The sequence below is a fragment of the Trachypithecus francoisi genome, unplaced genomic scaffold (genome assembly GCF_009764315.1).
Source record: "Trachypithecus francoisi isolate TF-2019V2 unplaced genomic scaffold, Tfra_2.0 Lachesis_group16, whole genome shotgun sequence".
Classification (NCBI taxonomy): Eukaryota; Metazoa; Chordata; class Mammalia; order Primates; family Cercopithecidae; genus Trachypithecus; species Trachypithecus francoisi.
In genome coordinates this window covers 52,895,217-52,917,910 of record NW_022681461.1, presented here as the reverse complement: position 1 = coordinate 52,917,910, position 22,694 = coordinate 52,895,217, and the positions used below count along the sequence as shown (strand labels likewise).

General features: G+C 37.6%; 1 long non-coding RNA gene across 1 annotated transcript; it reads right to left on the bottom strand.

The window, feature by feature from the left end:
• Positions 1 to 1,335: 1,335 nt before the first annotated feature.
• LOC117099358 lies at positions 1,336 to 21,289 on the bottom strand. The gene is made up of 3 exons (XR_004443780.1): positions 21,279 to 21,289; positions 18,008 to 18,015; positions 1,336 to 1,476 (listed from the first exon to the last, which is right to left on the bottom strand). It is a non-coding gene; the product is annotated as an uncharacterized LOC117099358 (long non-coding RNA).
• Between the last annotated feature and the right edge of the window lie 1,405 nt (positions 21,290 to 22,694).

Sequence of the window (22,694 nt, the reverse complement as noted above, 5' to 3'; positions counted from 1 at the left end):
GGTTACAAGCAGCCCTGTGTGGGCCTGGGCTCATAAAGGAGGATGAAGGAAGAACTTGTGGGAATCTGAAAAGACTGAGCTTCAGCACTTTGTCTTTGAACACTTAGAGTAAGGGCAAGGACTTGGATGGAAAAAATGTGCATTTTCTCTGCTTACCTACCTCTTTGCAGCTGGACTGATGCCTACTGCCTTAATTAGATACCTCACTCCATACAGAAAGGATGGCACAAGAGGGTTGCGTCATGTTCATATAGTGTCCTCTGTCCCCTTTGGATCGTAAGAGCTGTGTTTGATAATAAAGCTGATTTGTATCTTTTTCTTTTTCTTAACCTTCGCTCTACAGCATGTGAAACGTCTGCAGCAGTACTCATCTCACCAAAGTAGCTATATCTCACTAGCCACGTAACTCCACATTTGACATATCAGTGACAAAAACAATTGCGATTTAGCTCTCTCACCATAACCTTATAAAACCTGACAGCCAGATGGTCAAACACATTTGAATGACAGAAGCTAAACACAAAGGGAAAAATATATAATATATATATATATTTTTTTGCTTTTCCAGTGCATTCTTAGTGAATCCCTCCATATCCTCTTCTTGTTTGTTAATTTGCTGTTTATCTCTACTCTGTCAAATGTTTATTTTGTCTATTGTTATCTTTTAACATCTGTAATTTTACTTTATTTCAAAATAAATTTATATTATATATTTTGATATATATAAAATTTATGATAATATAAATTTATATGTATATATACACACACACACGTATATAGTGTGTGAGTAAAGCTTTCCATTCAAATTAAAAAGCACAGCTGACAAAAATTTTCAAAACCCTGTGAAAACTGCATGGCAAAAAACAAAAAACAACAAAAAACTCCCCTGCCTTGCAATAAATCAAACATTCTCAGATTCTTAGCTAAGAAAAATAATGACATGAACTCGTTTTTGGTACATGTTTGTTCTGATCTGAAATATCTTGACATATATTTGAAAACTCTGGCTATCTTTGGCTTTTGGGTCATGTTCTTATCTAAATCCCTTATGTCATTCAGTGTTTTGCAAAGAAAAGCTTAGATAATTTCAGATCGCGCTGGAGAAAAACAGGCCTCTAGAATATAAACAATGCAACGTTTACCTCTTTAACTTCTGCAGATCGCATCACCTTTTTGAGCTGACAGTAATTTGCAGAAAGCAGCAGAGACTGGGTCCAATGCTCATAAAGAATGAATCGAGCCAGTTTAAAGTTATTCAAAAACTTTTTTTATTGTATTTCTTTTTATTTATGCATGTATTTATTTTATTTTTATTTTTTATTATATTTTAAGTTCTAGGGTACATGTGCGCAACCTGCAGGTTTGTTACATATGTATACTTGTGCCATGTTGGTGTGCTGCACTCATCAACTCGTCAGCACCCATCAATTCATCATTTACATCAGGTATAACTCACAAGGCAATCCCTCCCCCGCTCTCCCCACAACAGGTCCCGGTGTGTGATATTCCCCTTCCTGTGTCCAAGTGTTCTCATTGTTCAATTCCCACCTATGAGTGAGAACATGTGGTGTTTGGTTTTCTGTTCTTGTGATAGTTTGCTGAGAATGATGGTTTCCAGCTGCATCCATGTCCCTACAAAGGACACAAACTCATCCTCTTTTATGGGTGCATAGTATTCCATGGTGTATATGTGCCACATTTTCTTAATCCAGTCTGTCACTGATGGACATTTGGGTTGATTCCAAGTCTTTGCTATTGTGAATAATGCCGCAGTGAACATACGTGTGCATGTGTCTTTATAGCAGCATGATTTATAATCCTTTGGGTATATACCCAGTAATGGGATGGCTGGGTCATATGGTACTTCTAGTTCTAGATCCTTGAGGAATCGCCATACTGTTTTCCATAATGGTTGAACTAGTTTACAGTCCCGCCAACAGTGTAAAAGTGTTCCTATTTCTCCACATCCTCTCCAGCACCTGTTGTTTCCTGACTTTTTAATGATTGCCATTCTAACTGGTGTGAGATGGTATCTCATTGTGGTTTTGATTTGTATTCTCTGATGACCAGTGATGATGAGCATTTTTTCATGTGTCTGTTGGCTGTATGAATGTCTTCTTTTGAGAAATGTCTGTTCATATCCTTTGCCCACTTTTTGATGGGGTTGTTTGTTTTTTTCTTGTAAATTTGTTTGAGTTCTTCGTAGGTTCTGGATATTAGCCCTTTGTCAGATGAGTAGATTGCAAAAATATTCTCCCATTCTATAGGTTGCCTGTTCACTCTGATGATAGTTTCTTTTGCTGTGCAGAAGCTCTTTAGTTTAATTAGATCCCATTTGTCAATTTTGGCTTTTGTTGCCATTGCTTTTGGTGTTTTAGACATTAAGTCCTCGCCCGTGCCTATGTCCTGAATGGTATTACTAGGTTTTCTTCTAGGGTTTTTATGGTATTAGATCTAACATTTAAGTCTCTAATCCATCTTGAATTAATTTTTGTATAAGGACTAAAGAAAGGATCCAGTTTCAGCTTTCTATTTATCCAAATAATTTTAAAGTGAGTGTAGTGAGTTATAATTTTCTGTTGCCTCAGCATCCATTTTGAATACAAGTTCACCTTCCTCATACCAAAAGCAAGGCTCAGTCACCCTTGAGACAGTTTCCAGTTATATACCACAACCAAATGACTTAAGCTGGTGGTCAGAGATAAGAACTTAGTGGCACCTCTTCTGCCTGCCAGAAAGGACTCCCCACTTTCCTGCTACCTCCTTTAAACCATTCAGGCATTTGCCTGCAAACTTAAAGGGACCCACATCCTACTACTCCCTTTTACATTCCACTAGTTGCCCAGGTGCTTATTCTGTCTCTCTCTACCTAACCCTTCATTCTTGCCTCACATCACCTGGGGATGGAGGACTGCTCTCCTGGCCCAGGATCTGTAAGTAAAAAATCTTTGAACTTGTTTCCTGCTGTGGTGGTAAATTAAATGTGCACCTTCCATTAGAAGAAATAGGGACCGTCCCAGGTTTTCCCCCGATACCAGGGAGAACACAAAGTCAGGCTCCTAGAGCCAGAGTGATGATCAGGAAGGCATCAACTGGACAGAGGTCAGAAAAGAGCCACAAGGGCATCTGCCAAAATGAACAAATTTCCCCTGTGAGGGACTCCTGGTCACAGGTCAGACAACTAGTCTTTAGGCTGTCTGCCAGGTACGCCAGGTAAAAGAAGTATCCTCTGGAAAACACATTGTAAACATCCATGTCCAGTTCCCCTTCATTTCTCATTAGGGCAGGGCTGCTAGCACTACTGGAGCCCACATTTAACTGGAGGCTCTCAAAACAGTGAGCCACCCTTCTTGACAGGTGTTAGATATGTTACCATGAAAAAGCTATAGGGCTATAAACAGCAGTTACACCTCCACTAATCATGTATATAGGAGCTAAATTATAATGACAAAACAAAAGAGGGCTAAATATAACTGAAGGCAATGTTATATACTATCTCTGTGTGTTTCAGAATGTTAGTCGTCCAAAGTAATTCAGGAGTCCCCAAGCTTTTAGAGGAAGCATCACACTATCCACTTCAGGCATTAATAGCAGAGGATAAAATCATCTTTCAACAATAGGCTTCATGGATATTTTAAATTAATGTTTTAAAAGTGACTTGAATGTGTTAAATTACTACATGGTGATTAGATGTTGTGATTATGTGTTTGTGAAGGCTATATTTATACATTTATATCTGGTACTATGAGCTCAGAGCAAAAATAAATTGGCCTAGGTGGAATGGAAGTAATGAGATGAAAATGAACAGTCAGTTCTAGTGGGAGAGAGGAAATAGAATAGCAAAGTAGTCCAATGGGAGATCCCATGAATGATTTGGCTGGTTATTCTAGACCTTCTTGGCAAGGGCTATTGTTGGTTTTCTAGTTTCTCCTCGAACTGTCTCGAGGAAATCTTCCTTTTTGTATGTGTATTTATGTACACACACCCCTGACCAGGTTTCTAAGAAACCAGAAGAAGGCAAGTGCTTCTCTGCTTCTGATGGTGACTCACTTATTGACCGTGAAGCCATCTTGTAGCTTCATGGATATGTTATTGTTTCATTATGGTCAACATTTTGTCTACGCCCTTGTTTCTACCTCAATTCATGTAAACTGGCATTGCAAATGCTGTCGGGTAGGGGTGGTAGAATGTAGGAATTAAGAACACAAATTTGGAGCCAGACTTTCTTGGTTTGAATTCTAACTCTGCTAATTATTAGCTTTGTAAACTTAAGCTAATTATTTAACTTCACTTTGTCTCAGATTTCTTGTCTTAAAAGTATGGTAATTATAGCTACTTTAGGACTGTTGTGAGGATTAAATGGTAATCTATATAATTTACCACATAGTAATAACTTTATATGTTTTTATTATTCCTCAAATGACCTAGTAGACCGTATTTCCATATTGCTGATGGGATATATCATGGCATCTATAAAGAAAGCAAGATATTCAGACAATGAAAAAGGAAGGAAGGAAAAGTCTAGACTGAAGCCATTACTTCCTAGTCTGAAGAGATGATTCCATTTAACACTTTACTGTTCAAACCTCATTGAGAATATTGCTTACTTTTCAAAATTATTAAAAAATTAGTTACTAATTTTTAAAAGTGGAATTAGGTGCCTTTACAGATACCACACATATCACCTTTAGAAAAGATAAGATAAATGACAATTTTGTGTGTGTACATAAAATTATCTTTCAATTTTAAATAAGGTGTTAGTATATACGTATTTATGTCACAACTCAGCAGATGACTATTTTGTAACTGAACCTGAACATGACACTGGGAGTTAATCTGTGTCCAAAAATGTTAGAGGAAGTTGGATGGGTATAAGTAAGGAGCAAGGAGAACAATATTTGCTTACCTCAGGAATCTAATTTTTATTTTAAAAATTCATTTTTTTTTTGATAGAGACAGTCTTGATATATTGCCAGGGCTAGTCTTGAACTCCTGGGCTCAAGTGATTTTCCGGCCTCAGCCTCCAAAAGTGTTGGGATGGCACCTGGCCCAGAGTTTCAAAAGTATCTTTTGAGGTACACTTTGTTGCAGGATTTTTTAAACTTTTGTTTTAGGTTCAGGGGTACACGTGCAAATTTTTTGTATAGGGAAACTCTTGTTACGGGGTTTTGATGTACAACTTATTTCATCACCTAGGTACTAAGCTTAGTACCCAATAGGTAATTTTTCTGCTCCTCTCCCTTCTACTCTCTACCGCCTGGCAGGCCCTATATTGTGAAATTGTTTTAAGTTCGATGCTAGAAAGCAAGAACCTGGAAACATGGCCAGTATATTTTTTCAGAGCAAAGGATTATAGATAGATATGTGGGAGTTCAGTGTCTCATAAGGGAAAGAAGGTGGGATAATTGTAAGCAACGTGATAACCAATCAAAGCAACTGACCATTTCCTGTGATATCTACTGATGCCTGTGGTAGAGACTGACATAAAAACATGACTAGTGAAAGTACAACTAACGGAGTAAGAAGTAGAATTCTGAGATGTGGTGAAGCAAATATGAGGGAGCAAGAACAAAAATGAATAACTAAAGCACACATGATAATCCATAATCACTCCTAATACTTTAAGGTATTTAAATTTATCAACAACTCTTGCCTACATTCAGAAATGTAGCTTTCAAATACAGAATCAAACGTACATTTGCTGTGATGCAGACTGTCAATGGAGACCACAGCTGTATATAAGCTTTGGTTTAGGACTTGACTATTTTATTCAAAATCTAAGATATAAATTGACAATATAGGGTATCTAATGATGGATTTTTTTTTTTAATTTAAATTCTAGGGTACATGTGAACAATATGCAGGTTTGTTACATATGTATACATGTGCCATGTTGGTGTGCTGTGCCCATTAACTTGTCATTTACATTAGGTATATCTCCTAATGCTATCCCTCCCCCCTCCCCCACCCCGCAAGAGGCCCCAGTATGTGATGTTCCCCTTCCTGTGTCCGAGTGTTCTCATTGTTCAATTCCCACCTATGAGTGAGAACATGTGGTGTTTGGTTTTCTGTTTTTGTGATAGTTTGCTGAGAATGATGGTTTCCAGCTGCATCCGTGTCCCTATAAAGGAAATGAACTCATCCTTTTTTATGACTGCATAGTATTCCATGGTGTATATGTGCCACATTTTCTTAATCCAGTCTGTCACAGATGGACATTTGGGTTGATTCCAAGTCTTTGCTATTGTGAATAGTGCCACAATAAACATACGTGTGCATGTGTCTTTATAGCAGCATGATTTATAATCCTTTGGGTATATACCCAGTAATGGGATGGCTGGGTCATATGGTACTTCTAGTTCTAGATCCTTGAGGAATCGCCATACTGTTTTCCATAATGGTTGAACTAGTTTACAGTCCCGCCAACAGTGTAAAAGTGTTCCTATTTCTCCACATCCTCTCCAGCACCTGTTGTTTCCTGACTTTTGAATGATTGCCATTCTAACTGGTGTGAGATGGTAACTCATTGTGGTTTTGATTTGCATTTCTCTGATGGCCAGTGATTATGAGCATTTTTTCATGTGTCTGTTGGTTGTATGAATGTCTTCTTTTAAGAAGTGTCTGTTCATATTTTACCCACTTTTTGATGGGGTTGTTTTTTTCTTGTAAATTTGTTTGAGTTCTTTGTAGGTTCTGGATATTAGCCCTTTGTCAGATGAGTAGATTGCAAAAATTTTCTCCCATTCTGTAGATTGCCTGTTCACTCTGATGGTAGTTTCTTTTGCTGTGCAGAAGCTCTTTAGTTTAATTAGATCCCATTTGTCAATTTTGGCTTTTGTTGCCATTCCTTTTGGTGTTTTAGACATGAAGTCCTTGCCCATGCCTATGTCCTGAATGGTATTACTAGGTTTTCTTCTAGGGTTTTTATGGTATTAGGTCTAACATTTAAGTCTCTAATCCATCTTGAATTAATTTTTGTATAAGGTGTAAGGAAAGGATCCAGCTTCAGCTTTCTACATATGACTAGCCAGTTTTCCCAGCACCATTTATTAAATAGGGAATCCTTTCCCCATTTCTTGTTTTTGTCAGGTTTGTCAAAGATCAGATGGCTGTGGATGTGTGGTATTATTTCTGAGGGCTCTGTTCTGTTCCATTGGTCTTTATCTCTGTTTTGGTACTAGTACCATGCTGTTTTGGTTACTGTAGCCTTGTAGTCTAGTTTGAAGTCAGGTAGCATGAAGCCTCCAGCTTTGTTCTTTTGGCTTAGGATTGTCTTGGCAATGCAGGCTCTTTTTTGATCTCATATGAAATTTAAAGTAGTTTTTTCCAATTCTGTGAAGAAAGTCATTGATAGCTTGATGGGGATGGCATTGAATCTATAAATTACCTTGGGCAGTATGGCCATTTTGACGATATTGATTCTTCCTATCCATGAGCATGGAATGTTCTTCCATTTATTTGTGTCATCTTTTATTTCATTGGACAGTATTTTGTAGTTCTCCTTGGAGAGGTCCTTTATATCCCTTGTGAGTTGGATTCCTAGGTATTTGATTCTCTTTGAAGCTATTGTGAATGGGAGTTCACTCATAATATGACTCTCTGTTTGTCTGTTATTGGTGTATAAGAATGCTTGTGATTTTTGCACATTGATTTTGTATCCTGAGACTTTGCTGAAGTTGCGTATCAGCTTAAGGAGATTTGGGGTTGAGATGATGGGGTTTTCTAAATATACAATCATGTCATCTGCAAATAGGGACAATTTGACTTTCTCTTTTCCTAATTGAATACCCTTGATTTCTTTCTCCTGTCCAATTGCCCTGACCAGAACTTCCAACACTATGTTGAATGGGAGTGGTGAGAGAGGCATCCCTGTCTTGTGCCAGTTTTCAAAGGGAATGCTTCCAGTTTTTGCCCATTCAGTATGGTATTGGCTATGGGTTTGTCATAAATAGCTCTTATTATTTTGAGATATGTTCCATCAATACCGGATTTATTGAGAGTTTTTAGCATGAAGAGCTGTTGAATTTTGTCAAAAGCCTTTTCTGCATCTATTGAGATAATCATGTGGTTTTTGTCTTTGGTTCTGTTTATATGCTGGATTACGTTTATTGATTTGTGTATGTTGAGCCAGCCTTGCATCCCAGGGATGTAGCCCATTTGATCATGGTGGATAAGCTTTTTGATGTGCTGCTAGATTCGGTTTGCCAGTATTTTATTGAGGATTTTGCATCGATGTTCATCAGGGATATTGGTCTAAAATTCTCTTTTTTTGTTGTGTCTCTGCCAGGCTTTGGTATCAAGATGATTTTGGCCTCATAAAGTGAGTTAGGGAGGATTCTCTCTTTTTGTATTGATTGGAATAGTTTCAGAAGAAATGGTACCAGCTCCTTCTTGTACCTCTGGTGGAATTTGGCTGTGAATCCATCTGGTCCTGGACTTTTTTGTTTGGTAGGCTGTTAATTATAGCCTCAATTTCAGAGCCTGCTATTGGTCTATTCAGGGATTCAGCTTCTTCCTGGTTTAGTCTCGGAAGGGTGTATGTGTCCAGGAATTCATCTGTTTCTTCTAGATTTTCTAGTTGATTGGCATAGTGGTGTTTATAGTATTCTCTGATGGTAGTTTGTATTTCTTTGGGGTCAGTGGTGATATCCCTTTATCATTTTTTATTGCATCTATTTGATTCTTCTCTCTTTTCTTCTTTATTATTCTTGCTTGTGGTCTGTCAATTTTGTTGATCTCTCAAAAAACCAGCTCCTGGATTCATTGATTTTTTGAAGGGTGTTTTGTGTCTCTATCTCCTTCAGTTCTGCTGTAATCTTAGTTGTTTCTTACTTTCTGCTACCTTTTGAATGTGTTTGCTCTTGCTTCTCTAGTTCTTTTAATTGTGGTGTTAGGGTGTCAATTTTAGATCTTTCCAGCTTTCTCTTGTGGGCATTGAGTGCTATCAATTTCCCTCTACATACTGCTTTAAATGTTTCCCAGAGATTCTGGTATGTTGTGTCTTTGTTCTCATTGGTTTCAAAGAACATCTTTATTTCTGCCTTCATTTCGTTATGTACCCAGTAGTCATTCAGGAGCAGGTTGTTCAGTTTCCATGTAGTTGAGCGGTTTTGATTGAGTTTCTTAGTCCTGAGTTCTAGTTTGATTGCACTGTGGTCTGAGAGACAGTTTGTTACAATGTCTGTTCTTTTACATTTGCTGAGGAGTGCTTTACTTCCAACTATGTAGTCAATTTTGGAATAAGTGCAATGTCGTGCTGAGAAGAATATACAATCTGTTGATTTGAAGTGGAGAGTTCTGTAGATGTCTATTAGGTCCACTTGGTGCAGAGTTGAGTTCAATTCCTGGATATCCTTGTTAACTTTCTTTCTCATTGATCTGTCTAATGTTGACATGGGGTGTTCAAGTCTCCCATTATTATTGTATGGGAGTCTAAGTCTCTTTGTAAGTCTCTAAGGACTTGCTTTACGAATCTGGGTACTCCTGTATTGGGTGCATATATATTTAGGAAAGTTAGCTCTTCTTGTTGAATTGATCCCTTTACCATTATGTAATTGCCTTCTTTGTGTCTTTTGATCTTTGTTGGTTTAAAGTTTGTTTTCTCAGAGACTAGGATTACAATCCCTGCCATTTTTTGTTTTCCATTTGTTTGGTAGATCTTCCTCCATCCCTTTATTTTGAGCCTATGTGTGTCTCTGCAAGTGAGATAGGTCTTCTGAATACAGCACACTGATGGATCTTGACTCTTTATCCAATTTGGCAGTCTGTGTCTTTTAATTGGAGCATTTAGCCCAGTTACATTTAAGATTAGTATTGTTATGTGTGAATTTGATCCTGTCATTATGATGTTAGCTGGTTATTTTGCTCATTGGTTGATGCAGTTTCTTCCTAGCATCCATGGTCTTTACAATTTGGCATGTTTTTGCAGTGGCTGGTACTGGTTGTTCCTTTCCATGTTTAGTGCTTCCTTGTGGAGCTCTTGTAGAGCAGGCCTGGTGGTGACAAAATCTCTCAGCATTTGCTTGTCTGTAAAGGATTTTATTTATCCTTCACTTAAGAAGCTTAGTTTGGCTGGGTATAAAATTCTGGGTTGAAAATTCTTTTCTTTAAGAATGTTGAATATTGGCCCCCACTCTCTTCTGGCTTGTAGAGTTTCTGCTGAGAGATCCACTGTTAGTCTGATGGGCTTCCCTTTGTGGGTAACCCAACCTTTCTCTCTGGCTGCCTTTAACATTTTTTCTTTCATTTCAACTTTGGTGAATCTGATAATTATGTGTCTTGGAGTTGCTCTTCTCAAGGAGTATCTTTGTGGCATTCTCTGTATTTCCTAAATTTGAATGTTGGCCTACCTTGCTAGGTTGGAGAAGTTCTACTGGATAATATCCTGCAGAGTGTTTTCCAACTTGGTTCCATTCTCCCCGTCACTTTCAGGTACACAAATCAGATGTAAATTTGGCCTTTTCACATAGTCCCATGTTTATTGGAGGCTTTGTTCTTTTCTCTTTACTCTTTCTTCTCTAAACTTCTCTTCTAGCTTCATTTCATTCATTTGATCTTCAAACACTGATACCATTTCTTCCAGTTGATCAAATCAGCTACTGAGTCTTGTGCATTCATCATGTAGTTCTTATGCCATGGTTTTCAGCTTCATCAGGTCATTTAAGGACTTCTCTACGCTGGTTATTCTAGTTCTAATCTTTTTTTCAAGGTTTTTATCTTCTTTGCGATGGGTTCGAACTTTCTCCTTTAGCTCAGAGAAGTTTGATTGTCTGAAGCCTTCTTCTCTCAACTCAAGGAGCTGAATTCCTTTGTAGGGGGAGAGGTGCTCTGATTTTTAGAATTGTCAGCTTTTCTGCTCTCTTTTTTCCCCATCTTTGTGGTTTTATCTACCTTTGGGTTTTGATGATGGTGACATGCAGATGGGGTTTTGGTGTGGATGTCCTTTCTGTTTGTTGGTTTTCCTTCTAACAGTCAGGACAGGACCCTCAGCTGCAGGTCTGTTGGAGTTTGCTGGAGGTCTGCTCCAGACCCTGTTTGCCCGGGTATCAGCAGCGGAGGCTGCACAACAGCGAATATTGCTGAACAGCAAATGTTGCTGCGTGATCGTTCCTCTGGAAGCTTCGTCTCAGAGGGGTACCCGGCCGTGTGAGGGGTCAGTCTGCTCCTGCTGGGAGGCGTCTCCCAGTTAGGCTTCTCCGGGGTCAGGGACCCACATGAGGAGGCAGTCTGTTTGTTCTCAGATCTCAAACTCCGTGCTGGGTGAACCACTACTCTCTTCAAAGCTGTCAGACAGGGACATTTAAGTCTGCAGAGGTTTCTGCTGCCTTTTATTCAGCTATGCCCTACCCCCCAGAGGTGGAGTCTACAGAGGCAGGCAGGCCTCCTTGAGCTGTGGTGGGCTCCACCCAGTTCGAGCTTCCAGGCTGCTTTGATTACCTACTCAAGCCTCAGCAATGGCGAACTCCCCTTCCCCAGCCTTGCTGCTGCCTTGCAATCCTATCTCAGACTGCTGTGCTAGCAATGAGTGAGGCTCCGTGGGCATGGGACCCTCCGAGCCAGGCGCAGGATATAATCTGCTGGGATGCTGTTTGGTAAGACCATTGGAAAAGCGCAGTATTAGGGTGGGAGTGACCTGATTTTCCAGGTGCCATCTGTCACAGCTTCCCTTAGCTAGGAAAGGGAATTCCCTGACCCCTTCCACTTCCTGGGTGAGGTGATGCCTAGCCCTGCTTCAGCTCACACTTGGTGGGCTGTAACCACTGTCCTACACCCACTGTCCAACAAACCCCAGTGAGATGAACCCAGTACCTCAGGTGGAAATTTAGAAATCACCTGTCTCCTGTGTCACTCACGCTGGGAGCTGTAGACTGGAGTTGTTCCTATTCGGCCATCTTGGAACTGCCCCTCCTTAATGATGGATATTTACAGAGTATAGACTTTATTTTGTTTGTACTCAAATTACTCCTTCACCCTTCCAGTGCTCTGCTTTGTATTGCAGGGACAAATATTTCTCATGTTCCTCACTGTGCTCTCTGATTTCCATGTAAGTCTAGTTAATGGGAGGCACTGAGAAAAGATTGGAAGACAGGTGGAGGTGACAATCCACATTGACTCCCTGTCTTTCCATAGGATCAACCAGAGAAAGCCAAACATATTCCCCTTAACCAATCACACAGAATGCACACTTCTAACTAGCTTACTTACAGCTTCTCTATGTCAACAGCTTCCAAGCAGAAAATACCTGAAGACTTTCTCTTTTATTTTTTCCACTGTGAAGCTTTCCCACCATTCTGCCTGCCTTTGAGTCTTTGCCAAATACAAGTGATGGTTAGCTGACTCCTTTGCTGTAGCTCTGAATAAATAGCCATTGCATGTCCTCATTTAGGCAGTCATTTATTTCCTCCTACACCCACCCTTCCTTCCTTCATTCCTTCCTTCCTTCCTTCCTTCCTTCCTTCCTTCCTTCCTTCCTTCCCCCCTTCCCCTTTTTCTTCCTTTAGTTTTGAATATATAATTTCATCTTTATTTGTTAATATTTGATGGTGCTGGTTTATAAGGTAGACATATTTGTAACATTATAAGCCTTTTATCTGGCCTAAGTATAGACCTATTTCCAGGAATATGGAGGATTAAATTAAATCTAATTTAATGGACTATGATAAATACTCCAATTAAAAGTCACAATTTTTAAGTCAGAATTAAAAAGTTGTGTCTGTCTACATGTTGTCTTTTTCTAAATAGTTAAGGAAAACATCTAGCTGAAGAGGACCTTATAGGATAGACTATGGATTTTCAGAACCAGAAACAGCTGTTAGTAAACAATTGAGTATCATCTTTTCCTATAATGCTTTCTGACCATACAACCTAACAGTGTGTACCCTATCCCAAGTTCAAAGACAGAAAAACTGATTTGCCCTGGAATTTTTTCTTATTATTATATCCCTTTAGGTAATAGAACTAAAATTCAAAAGCAAATTAAAAGCTAGAATGAATGAAATCACCTGATTGCATGTCATTTCACTATATGCTTAGGAAGTGAACCCATTTTACTTTTAACTGGTCTAACATATCAAGAAGGCACAGAAAAATGTAAATGAAATAACAATAACTATTTCACATTATTCCTAGGATAAAATTGAGAAATGGTCTGTATACTTTAACCCCATACGTTGCCCTTTCCTAATGTCACATCAAATAGAAATGGAAAGTTCTATTTAAAGCCAGTGTAAAATATGCACAAACTAAAAGCAAAAATGGGAATCTATAACTTCATTTTAGGGCAGAAAGCTGAAATTTATTTTTTATTTTTAATTACAGAATAATATGAGAAAAATAATTCAATATTTTATCTATTATATATATTCAGTGTGTTATATACAATAACTCTGGTTTTGTAGTAAATAGCTTATTTGATTTAATGATATCCAGAGGTAATGCTCATTGTGGTATGTACATTTTAGGTATAATTTTATATCAAAGAAAGAAATGATTTTTTAGTTTAGATTGATTGCAATATATTGGAATTTTTTGTTTACTTAAGTGACAGGAAGCAGTGGACTTTCACTTTAATGTAATGATAGTGTTTTGTAACAGGATATACATAATGTCAAATCATGAGTTTGAGGGACCACAATGTTAAGTGCCTAAAATATGCTTCATGATGATATAGGTTTTCTGTGTGGAATAAATAATGTTTGATTAAATCCATTTTCTGCTTACAGAATAAAATATTGTGTCTGACAAAATTAAATTTCATCCACAGCCTACACATTAGCATAATGTGGATTTTCCAAGCTATATTTATACATGAAATAATATAAGCTGTAATAAGTGAAAGTAAGCATGGGTTTTTCAGCAGTGATTTCCAGAAGTTTTGATGGAAGGTCAGCTTTTTGCAGCTGGAGAAGTTGCTAAAGGAGACCACAAAGACTATAATAACGTATTTCCTTAGATTAAAGAATGACCACAGAGAAATTGAAAGATGTCCAGAAGAAGATATATACACTTCATTCCAATTCAGAATATCCATGAGGTCACCAAGAAATTAATTTCCTCAAGAAAGGACCCTTGAAGAAAGTTGCTATTATTAAGTCCATTAAGGTCTAGTGGCAAGAAAAAAAGTATGGACTGATTTCTAAGAAACATAAAAATCAAAACGTTAAAAAAAAAAAAACCCTGAATTTCAATGAAGAATAAATTGTAGGACAGAGCCACAGAACAAAACTCAATATTTATATCAGCACCACATGTATAGTTAGTGATATATCTATTTTCTGGGAGTCTATATTTTAAAATTCGGTTTATTGAGGTATAATTCATATAGAGTAAAATTTAATCTTGTGTGTTCACTTTTATTAATTTGGACAAATATTCAAAATAGTATAACCACCACTACAATCAAGATACGGAACATTCTCATCACCCTCAAAAGGCCCCTTCGAAGTCATATAATAATAGAGTATGTAGCTTTCTGATCTGGGCTTCTTACACCTATCATAATGCATTTGATAGCCATAATGTCATTGCATTAACAGTCATTCATTGTCTTTTATTGCCACTTTGAGTTATATGTTATTGTATGCATATGATACAATATGTTTATATATTCATTCATTGATAGATAATTGGGTTGCTTTCAATTTGTGCAATTATAAATAAAGCTACTATGCATATTTGCATGGAGAATTTTTTACAGATGCTTTCATTTCTTTCAGGTAAATACCTGAGTACTGAATTGTTGATTCATATGGCAAACATGTAATTTCCTTTATAGGAAGCTATCTAGCTGTTTTCCAAAGGGGCTATATGATATTTTTATTCCCACAAATAATGTATATGAGTTTTAGTGGCTCCGCATCTTTGTCATCACTTGATATTTTCAGGTATTATTGTTAATATTGTTATTTTAGCCATTCAACAGGTATATATTGGTATCTCATTATGATTTCAATTTTCACTTCCCTAATGAAGTAATGATGAACAATTTTTTGTAGTTATTTATGTTTTGTGTGCATTTATTTGAGGGATCTGTTCACATCACTTACTCATTTCTAGATTGTGTTGTGTGTCTTCTTGTTATTGAGATATAGTGGTTCTTTATGTAGTCTGGTGCTATCAATCCTTTATCAGGTGCTTTGCAAACATTTCTCCATTCTGTGGTTTGTCTCTTCATTTTCTTAATATTTCCTTTCAAAGATCTAGTTTTAATTTCAATGAAGTCCAATTTATCATTTTTCTCTCTTTTATGTTTCTTGCTTTCTATATTACAGCTAAGAAGTCTCTGTGGTAAGCTTTTTCTACGTTTTATGGTCTTAGATTTTACATTTAGGTCTATGGTCTATTCGATTTATTTTTGTATATGATGCAAGGTATAGGTTATGGCTCATGTAGCCACAAAGGCCTCAGGATCCTCCCCAGGGATTGTCAAAGCCTTAACACTCAATGGGCCACAAGGAACAGAAAATATTTTTAAAGATATGAAAATGCCCTATGATAAATACAATTCCCAAGTATCTACAAAATGACAAATAAAGATGGTTGTATAACTGATGCAAGAAAAATAAGACCATTCTGTTACCACAAACCCCAATTTCTTTTTTAAAAAAATTTTTTTGATTCCTACTTATGTTTTCTTTTTTTTTTTTTTTTTTTTTTGAGACGGAGTCTCGCTCTGACGCCCAGGCTGGAGTGCAGTGGCCGGATCTCAGCTCACTACAAGCTCCGCCTCCCGGGTTTACGCCATTCTCCTGCCTCAGCCTCCCAAGTAGCTGGGACTACAGGAGCCAGCCACCTTGCCCGGCTAGTTTTTTTTGTATTTTTTAGTAGAGACGGGGTTTCACCGTGTTAGCCAGGATGGTCTCGATCTCCTGACCTCGTGATCCGCCCGTCTCGGCCTCCCAAAGTGCTGGGATTACAGGCTTGAGCCACCGCGCCCGGCCACCTACTTATGTTTTCTTGGCAGAAGTATTTCAGGTCAAAAAATCAGAGCTGCAAGTGAATTCACAATTTGCATTGTTTAAACATAGTCTGTCATATGGTGATAGAAACATCAAATAATGATTCTGCATATTGGATTTTTAGTCAAAACACCTCTTAAACACAAAGTAGATCTAGTATACAACCTAACTTATCTGATTGGCTGCTTCAATGACAGTATAGAAAGTGCTTACAAACTGTTTTAAGGCCAAATACATATTGCTTATTTTTATAGAATTTCTGATATCATTTTTCTGATTTCAAAAGTAATTCATGTTAATTTCAGAATTGTTAAAAAATGAAGTACTAAAATTTCTGTTATCTATAGGTAATTTTTATTTAAATTTGCCATGTTTTCCTAGTGTTTTTCTAACAGATATACAAATATGTGTATTTGTCATAGTATATATAATATCACATTTGTTTAATAAAGCAAGCACATGTATATATATATATGTATATGTGCATATTACATGTATTTGATATTTATGTATTATAGTGTTTTGTAATTCTTTTTTATAATTTATAATTTTTAATAATCAGCATCTTTCACATAAAAAATTCAAAAAATAATTTTACAAAGAACAAACTTCACATATGTGTTTTTTCTTCTCATAACAATTGATTTTGAGAATGTTTTGATTACTATTTTACTAGTTTATAAACAACAATATAGAATTAGAATTTTGTAACTAAATCAAAAGCTTATATTATTTCAATAAAAAGATTATGTAAGATAGTCCTATAACTCTCTGGAAAGGAAATAGTAAATCCCATAACTACAGGTAATCTATAATATGTTAATGTACATGTTTTCTATTAGCAGTGTGAGAACAGACTAATACAGCTCTGTAGAAATATTATTGGACAAAAAGAGTATGATCTAATGCTAATAGACTGAGTGGGGAAACCCAGCACATCTCGTATGTCTAGATTCTTCCTGGCCTCTCTAGGCGTCCATTTCCTCCTCCTGAGTATAGGGCAGTTTCCTCTCTGGAATAGGAGTCTAAATGACCTACAGTCAAACAAAGTAGGTCAGATAATTTCTGTATGACCAGTTGTCTTTAATTTTTGTTCTAGAGACAGGGTCTTGCTCTATCACCCAGGCTGGAATGTAGAAGCACAGTCATGGCTCTTTGTGGCCTCAAACTCTTCGTCATAAGAAATTCTGCCACCTTTCCCTCCCAAGTAGCAGGGCTACAGGCATGCAGAACTTGGCTAATTTTTAATTTTTATTTTGTAGAGATAAGGTCTGGCTATGTTGCCCAGGCTTCTCTTGAGCTTCTGTTATGGCCACTTTTTACATAGAATATTTTTAGGTTTTATGGCTGGCTTTTAGGAAAAAGGGTTTCTATGTTCTCGCTTGGGGAAGAGGAATTCTAGTTTCTATGTCAGGGATTGGGGTGCAGTCAGGGAGGGGTGGGAGAATGGAAGGCAGGGAGGATCAGAGAAGAACTTTTGTTTCCGAGGCTGCTGCTGCTGATGCCTTCATTTTGGGATCACAAAATGAAAAACAAAAGAAAATCAAAATATTTGTGTCCTATATTTTACTTCCTCACATTTGAAATCTATTTTCCCAATTCTGTCCATTCCATCTTCCTAATATTTCCTTTTATAACTGAATACTCCCATTTTTCTAAGATATGTTGTTTTTTTAATCTTTCTCTTATTTTCTCATTCCCTACTTCCTACTTAGCACTTTAGAAATGTAAAGATAACCTTTTGCTTCCCCTTCACCATATGCTACCTATGGGGCAAGTTCATCTATGTGCTCCAAGACAGATCTCTCCTTGAGAGTTAACAGTCAATTTACAGACCAAAACATGGAACTCTCACCCTCCAGAGGGTTGCTTTGGGACTTTCACCCAACAAGAAGTTGTTGCCAGAAATAAAAGCCAATTTATATGAAACTCCTTCCCATGTGGGGAGTTTTCAGCCTAGTCCTGCCGTCAAAGGCACCAGCAGTCACCAGCTCTATGGTCGGTAGATTAGACCCCGGAGCTGACAAGTGACCCCCTGACCCTTTGCTCACTTACTCTCCTGTCTTTCAAAAACGTCCACTTTCTGCTCCAAAGCTGAAGTGGTATATTTAAAGGTGAGACACTTGTGTTTGTTCACCTTAGTTAGCTTTGGAAATAAATCACTTTCTTTATACCGGACCTCACTCATATTCACTGTGTGAGTGAAGGCAAATCCATACGGGTCTGCAGCAACCTCAATTCTTGTCCCCTCAGAAGAAAGAATGTGACTGAGGGGCATAAGGCAAAAGAAGAGACTGAGGCAAGTTTTAGAGCAGGAGGGAAAGTTTATTAAAAACTTCAGAGCAGAAATGAAAAAGAAAGTACACTTTGGAAGAGGGCCAAGTGGGAGACTTGAGAGATCAAGTGTGTGGTTTGACCTTTTGACTTGGGGTTTCATATGTTGGCATACTTCCAGGGTCTTGTATTCCTTTTCCCCTGATTCTTCCCTTGGGGTGGGCTGTCCGCATGTCCAGGGGCCTGCTAGTACTTCAGAGGGGAGCATTTGCAGTGTGTTTACAGGAGTTGTACGCATGCTCATTTGAGGCATTCTCCTAGCAGCCCAATGTCCTAGGAGGTCATATACCAGTTAAACACCATCATTTTGCCTCTCAGTGCATATGTGTGAGCTCACTCACACAGCTCCTGAGATCTTAATGGGAAGCTAATGACCACCAGTTTCAGATTTTTCTTATCTACTGAGAGACGGCCCTTTCCTGGTACCAGCTGTGCCCAATTATTCTTTTAGCTAGTTAACAAGTGCCTAACCATCACCTGATTATCACCTGACATTTCTGGTTGTCGGGGAGGGCTCTCTTCTGCCCTATTCCTGTTGGACTAGCTAACTACCGAAGCAATTGAATCCTGCATACTGCAAGCCACTGGCTCATGATTTGGTTACACTTTTATTTTCTCTAATCCAATAAATAGACTAAATATTTTAAAGCAACAGGTAAAAATTAATGTGTATGCATATACAAGTATGCTGTCTCTTACACACACACACACCACACACACACACACACAGAATAAAGTTTGGGATTGATCAATGTATCCAGAACTTTGCAATCAGAACACCGAGAAAGAAATTTAAAATTCAGCATATAAATGTTTTGTACCTTATAGTTGAGAATGGGTCACTTTGTTTATCACATGTTGGGAATGACATCTCATGATCCTTTTAGTTTTTAGTGTCTGAGAGTGTAAATTAAACCTGCTTCTCTGAATCTTCACCAAGAATGTCTTAATCCTCTACATTTTTCACCTGGAAAGCTCCAACAGAATATAATCTATTTCATCCATTGTCCAGATGGCTTCCAGGGTCCATAATTGTAGCACAACTATGACCGTGTTGTCCTAAACTTTGAAATCTTTCTATTTTATTTTCTTCCAGATAAATTAAAAGCAAAATATTTAACACATTATTCACATCTTTCTTAAGTTGGCCCCTGTCTACTTTTCCTGCCTATTTGCATGCACACTATGTCTCTATCTACAATCAACCTACAATTCCTGCAAAGTGCCCAGTGAAAAAAATCAAAATATTTTACCCTAAAATATATTTCTTTGACATATTTTGAGTTGGCTGTCAGAGGGTCAGCACAAGAAATGGTCCTTCAAAGCTATCTTTTGGGGATAATTTGTATTTGTAAAGAATCTACATTAAAGTAGTAAGGCCTTTCCATGTCTGGATCTAGGAAAGATCACCTAGGAATCTGACACCTTTAAAGATCTAAAGGAAACATTGGCAAATGTCTACTCCCTCTGAGGTTTCATTTACTATAACAAGACCACCTTTGCTAGTCATATTTCCTCTCCTCTCCCTCCCATAACCTATGTTGTCACTAAACCCTGACATAACCTTGTTTTTGGCCATGCTCTGAGCCTCCATTCTTCCTGTAACATCAAGATGCTATACAAGCTTCTACACCCTGCTGGGAGATTGGGTCTTCATTCTGAAGGATCCTATAGTACATGAAACTGTGATCAAAAATAAATTTATATGCCTTTTCTCCAATTAATCTGCTTTTTTTTTTTTTTTGCCAAGCTTCAGAGGGCAAAAAGGAAATTCTCTCCTCCTCCATCCTTTATAAATATTTCCTCACCTGGAATTGCATTTACACTATTTTGTCCCCCTAACGATGCCAATGCCTCCAAGATTTAATGTTTTCAATTTTTTACTTTGAACTTTCTGAATTTTGTTCATTACACACATGCAAAATACAGTATTTCTGAGTTCTTTGAACTCAAGTGTTCCCTTCTCCACAGCCACATTCTGCTTTATGTATTTCTATTATATGATGCATTGATGTCCTATTGCTGCTGTAACAAATTACCAAATCTTAGTGACTTAAAACAACACAAATTGATTATCTTATATTTCTCAATGTCAGAAGTCCTAAATGTTTCAACCTGAGGAAAAACAATATAAATGTTAGAAAAAAAAAAAAAAGAAGTCCTTATTGGACTTCATTGTGCCAAAATCAAAGTCTTGTCAAGGCCATACTCCTTAGGAGAATATAGTGGGTAAGAACCTGTCTCCTTAACTTTTGCAGCTTTCAGAGGCCAACTGCATTTTGAGCTCCTGACTCCTTCCTCCACCTTCAAAGCCAACAACATAGTTTCTTCAAATCCCTCCTCAACTCAGATCCTCTGCTTCTGTAATTGTATCTTCCTGTCTGATGCTAACACAATTTTCTCCAACTTATCAGAACCTTTGTGGTTGCATTGAGCCCATCCAGATAATCCAGAAGAATCTTCCCGTTTTGAGATGATCAATTTAATCACAACTGTAAAGTTCCCTTTGTCATGTAAAATGACATACAGCTTCTAGTGACTAGGACATGGACATCTTTGGGGGCCACTATTTAACCTACCACACATAGTATTAACTGAATTGCTATCTTTTCAAATGTCTTTCTCCTTCAATTAACAACAAAGAGTATTCAAACAATTTCCTGAGAACTATATTTACAAAAGTCCTTGGGATGTTTCTGATAATCATAGATTCATGAGTCAGATCTTCAATCTGCTAAATAAAATCTCTGAAGGTGAGGTCCAGAAATCTGTATTTTTAATGGATTTTGCAATAATTATTATACAAACTTAAGTTTAAAAATCACAGTCAGGGGCTGTGTGCTGTTTTTTATCATTTTATCTCTAGTATCTAGCACAGTATCTGATGCACACTAAATGATTACATGAATGAATGCATTAGGTAACCTTTAAAATTATTTTTAACCACAAGATTGATCTTTTGATTGTAAGGTGAGAGAGAGGAAAAACTTTTTTTAAGAATGTAGATTGGGCAATTTCTAAATTACCTTCCTGCTGAAATTTACTGAAATTTGCACATATGTATAATTCATGTAAAAGGAATCTTCAGGATAGCACAATTTGATGGAGGAAATGGCAAAGCAGTACTCTGAATAGGACACGGCCATCTCCCAGCCTTGTCATTCTGTCTGCTGGAAAACGTAGAATAGAGTCAAAGAGCAACCTCAAGCTAATGCATTTACTTTTAAACATTTTGTCAACAAATGATTTTATGGTGAAGTTAGAAATATGAATGTGAAAGGATTTGAAAATCATAAAGTAATGGATAAATATAAGAGATTGTTAGTGAAGTTGAAACAAAGTTTGAAGTTGAAATTCCTTCCCCACTCAGAAAAGTTCTGTACTCTGTGATACCTGTAGACGTGCAGTGGTCAGATTTCCTTTCATAATAGATCATACTGTTGAGTTGCAAGGAGAAATGTTAGCAGACAGCTTTCAACTACACAGCACATTCAGCACCTGTCACAGCATTAGAGTCAATGTCATGCCTCCCCCAGGAAGCCCCCAGCCAATGACTAAGCATGGAAGAGCTACTAGGCCTTGGCCATTTTCAACCAACTTAGGATCCCTTGAATGAACCATCTACTCTGGAACTGTCCATTGGTTTGGCTGAGACTTTTTCAGATGTGAATTACATTCAGACTTCTCCTTCCCCAAATTTTCTTTCTCTCTTCTTTCCTTCTACAAGTGTCACATCTTCACAGTCTGAAGGGTCCCCTGCTCAGTACTGATTTCTCCCACTTTATCTTTCACAGTCGTTATCCTCCACTTCCCTAACTCCCATCTATAAAGCTCTTGTACATCTAACTTTGTCTCCATGTCTGCTTCTCAGAGGACCCAAACTGATAAAATTCCCTGCCTGAAATATCCCATCCTGCCTTCTTCTCTAGCTAAAAAGGCCTTATCTTAATTCTGGAGTTCTGCTCAATGTGTCTGAAATGTGCAGTTGCCTAGGACCCTGTGTTCAGAAGGGCCCACACTTGGTTTAACGTTCTTCTATTGCCATCTTGAAATTATAAATGATTTTTGAACAAGGAACTCTATTTTTATTTTACACTGGCCCTTCATACTATGTAACTGTGTATCCAGTCTTGCACCAATTTTTGCTTCCAAACTTTTGTTTTTTAGGTTAAGCCAAAACAATAGTGTTAACTACTTTTTTACGAATACCTTAATTCTTTGGATCATTTGTATGATATCTGTTTTCAATGTTGGTGCCTCTTTTATATTAAAGTTATATCCTTCTTTCCATGTATACTTTACTTTGGGTGGGTGAAGGTGTGCATGTCTTTTTCTCTAACTAGAACATAAACTCAGAGATCACATTTGAGTCTAATTTTCATTGCACATAGAATTTTCCAGTAA